This window comes from Rhincodon typus, chromosome 30 (genome assembly GCF_021869965.1).
Source record: "Rhincodon typus isolate 14 chromosome 30, sRhiTyp1.1, whole genome shotgun sequence".
Classification (NCBI taxonomy): Eukaryota; Metazoa; Chordata; class Chondrichthyes; order Orectolobiformes; family Rhincodontidae; genus Rhincodon; species Rhincodon typus.
In genome coordinates this window covers 9176944-9181261 of record NC_063361.1, presented here as the reverse complement: position 1 = coordinate 9181261, position 4318 = coordinate 9176944, and positions in this window count along the sequence as shown.

The window sequence follows — 4318 nt, the reverse complement described above, 5'->3', positions numbered from 1 at the left end:
GCTGACGTTTCGGGCCTAGACTAGGCCCAAAACGTCAGCCTTCCTGCTCCTCTCATGCTGCTTGGCCTACTGTGTTCATCCAGCTCTACACCTTGTTATCTCAGATTCTCCAGCATCTGCAGTTCCTACTATCTCTGTGTTTAAGAATCTGTCTAATTGAAGTACCCCATTGCAACCCAAAATGTTAAAATCCTCTGGGACAGTGGGTGAGCTCATCACATGATCTTCCACTGAATCCCGGAGACCAAGTACGTCCCATAATGGGAGAGAGCATCATTGATTTCTCTTCCTTCATGGAGAAGAGGTGCCAAGTCACAGGCATCGATGTCCCCACAGCAAGTGGGAATTAACTGGAGAACACCCACATGAAGTATGGAGATGTGTTTGCTTTCAGAAGAGAGATAATGAAACATTTTACCTAGCCTGAGAAAACATTGCATGATGACACCCAAACTCCGAAATTGTAATATTGGAAAATGATATTCAATATAGCTGCTGTCTGTAAGAGCACTGAAACTTTCTCAGCCTATGTTATTGTCAATATTGACAGATCTCAACTATGTCAGTATTTCTTAGTTCACAATGTTCATTTGGTGAACTACCAATCCTATTTGGGATTTTTTGGATGAAATGCAAAGCATTCATAACGTTCACACTGGGGAAATGGAAGCAAAAACAGATGGCAGAGGTGGGAACACTTCCAAAATTCCAAAATTCCCCACCAACACCACCACTATCCAGTATACAACAGAGCACCACTGGCTGAATCCATGAAGACAGTTGTAGTTGCTGTTGCTCTCAGGAAGTGTCCAGAGAACATTTCTAAGGAAAGGATTAAGGAGAAAGGTTGAAATCGATTACAGTGTTCAGTAGTGATTCATTTGCTGGCGATGTAATCTTCACAAGTCTGCTGTCTGATTGGGGAGTATCCCTTTACAAATTTCCAACTCTCCAATATAATTTCATGATTCCCCAGTTGCATAAGAATCTCTGAAGCATCTTGTGATGATAGATGTTGTGGAAGTGTGCTCGTAACATGAAAATACATACTTTGGGAAGGAGCCAGAAATTTTCTTGACACCACCCTGAATTTAAATTAAATTAGTTGGATGAAAATATATTCTATGGTGGACAAATGGATTCAGTTACAGATTTGGGCTTCTACAAGATGATGGGGGTAGAAGACTACAGATATTATATTTATTGTAAGGTTTGTCAGGTACTGTCTTAATAGGTTGCCCATCTCTTTGCCCACATCCCTTCATTTCGGTTAACTGGAAGTCTTCAATCCCAGATAGTTCCTATACAATGCAATATTCAGTTCTGCATCACTGAGAACCATGAGGCACTGAATTCATGAACAGAGGAGCTATATGCTCAGATATTTCATTGCTTATTTCAAAGTCTTCTTCCTCGTTTATTTTAAACAGAGCAGTTCCTTTGGCTACATCAAGGTATATTGTTTATTTTACTTTGTGAATGCCACACATTGAGATTTTATAAGATATGGTTTGGCATCTATTGCTGTAGTGGGATAAAAGGTGAGAATCTCGCACTGACTCCAAAACATAATGCCCCTTTCATCCTTAACCCATTCTATTCTACTACTGCTCACCTGTAAGTGGTAACATATCTTAAACATCATACCTTAAGCATGCCTTAACTAGCAGCTGACTGATGGAATACCCTAAATGCTCTTCCTCCATCGAATAAAAGATGACCATTGTATCACCTGGAGAACAGTAAGATTGCTTTGAATTGAAGGAAATTAGAAGAGCAAAGACTCACCAAAAAGAATTTGCCCAAAATGTTGAATTTTTAAAAAATAAAATTGCCACACTCTACCCAAGATTGCTCTAGTTAAAATGAAAGGATTCTCACCGGTTTAAAAAAAACTCATTAGAAAGTTCAAGCTCTTATTAAAATTAAAGCAGAGTTGCCTTAGCCAAAGATTATAAAGTTATTGTACAACTATGATTTTCCTGCAATACTTGTTACCACACTACTTTCCAATGAATGTGTTAGTTTCTTGTGCTTGTCATTTTAATGGAATTGTTAAGCTAACGTGCTAAACTTGCAATGCGCAATCTCTGAAAATGTGTGTCTGGGTTAAGAAGGAGCCATTTTGAAACTGTTGAAACAAAAGGGTTACGAAGCAACTGCACTTAATGTGGCGAAGATGGAAACTATGCATTTTCTTGTGATGAATGCCCTCTTCCAAATTCCATAAGATTTAAAGATATTTTTTCATTAATCCACGGATTGCTTCTGCTTCATAACTACTTGTGTTTTTTTGAAATGTATCTCTCTTACTTTTTAGAACGTAACAATCTGAAAAATTGTAAATAACTTAAAAAGATTCCAGAGTTATGTATATTATTTAAGATCTCTGTAAATGAAACCAAATTAAGGTTCTGGGCTTGTTTATTTTGAGAAAAGAGTTAGATTGATTCTTGCACTGACACTAACCTCAAATACAAAAATATCGGTAGCTCTTACAGGAAGCGTTAATGTTAACCCTTTTCACCTTTAACTATAGCGTAGGACACTTTGCAAAAATTTGAAGTTTGAAATCCTGCTGACTGGTCCAGCCTTAACGTATCTAATGTGATAAATATTCAGTGTTAGCAAAGGGAAGAGTGTTAAAGGCTCCCTGATCACTGTGGAGAGCTGAGTTTCTAAAGACCAGTAGGGTTCAATTCAATCCCTGGCCTCTTCTAGTGCACTGGGACATTGCAATTGGACACACTGCCTCTAGAAATGGGAGGGGGGGTGGGGAAACAGATCACTGTCCATTGACCCCTGCTGAGAAAGAATGCATGCGAACATCAGGGTGAGGACATTGATAGGGCAAAGCTGCAATGACACCTACCAAAGCTGAATAGTTGGTTCCTTGGGGTGATGGATCCATGCCACATGAGAAAAAGGATAGAAATATGCACCATACCCAATGGGGTGCTCTAATGCTGTACTTAGGTGGCTGCTTTTCTATGTTCTAGACCTGTTGGCAGAAAATGGTATGTGCTATACCTGAACTCAGCCCATTGTCTGCTTCATTCTAAGCCATTTTCCTGGTTGTTTCTGTCCCTGGTGGGTTTTCAATTGCCTGGGAGTGAAAAGCAAGTTGAGAATGCAGGTGATGGGTCTGCTTCAGTCAGAATAAGACAAGCCCCTGCTAATGGTGTTATTTCTAAGCCACATGCTAGCCACCTGAACAAACTTACTCCATCCATTTAGCACTGCAATTGGAAAAGACAGGCTGCCAAGCAAATTTTTGATCATTATTCAGGAATGGAATATGGGCATCACTGTCTAGACCAGCATTTATTGCCCAGAGGTCACTTAGAAGTTAACTGCTGCGGTCTGGAGTCACATGTTGGCCAGATATCGCTACATACAGGTGTCATTAGATGGGGTTCCAAGTAATTGGACATCTCGCCTCATTCTGAACTTAAGCTGAAATTTCATTCTTCCTGCTGTTGAAAGCCATCTCTTTTCCACCTCTACAATTGTCCTCTCCCTCAGCCGTCTGCTTCCATAACTCTCATCACTCCATCCTCACCTCGTGGATTCATTTTCCAAGTGATCATCTTGCTTGTCCTTCAGAGCCTATAGTTCTGAACCTTCCCTTCACAAACAGTCACTCACCCATCTGTTTCTTTATTCCTTTTCCACTGCCCCACTTGCTTAGCTGTGGTGGCTCCCTGGAAGATTCATCTCAGGACTCATTCCAAAGGGAAGCAATCTGTTCTCTGCAAAGGAACAATGTGCAGGGTTATCGGGGAATGGCACGAGGTGAATTGTTGATGCAATGAGCCAGTGCAGGCACAATGGGGTGAATGGTTTCTTTCTGTTCTCTGGCAATTCTGTGAATTTCCCCATGCTTTTGAATCCCTTCCACTCAATTGATGCGCACAATGTGAACTTCCTATAGTCAAATACTCCCATTTCTTCAACCTGGAAGCCTGCCTCTATCCTCCAATTGTCACTGACAGACTAGATTCCTCAATCATTGCAACTTAATCCTCAGGAATACTCTTTCTAAAGCCAGTCCATCTATTTACCTCCTTTCCTGCCACCGCAGGATCCTTCAAAAAGCTTCATATTTGATAATTGTGCCTGCAGTCTCTTCCCTCAGCAAAGTTCCTTTCTATATAATTGATGCCTAATGCCTGATGTCACCGCTTTCCATGCTAAGCTTGCCATCTACCTCTGTATAATTAGGTGTCCTCTTGCCCTCTTAATTTGTACAAGTCTTTCCCCATATGTAAAGTGCACTTGAGACATTTCTCAATATAAATACAAGTTCATGTATATA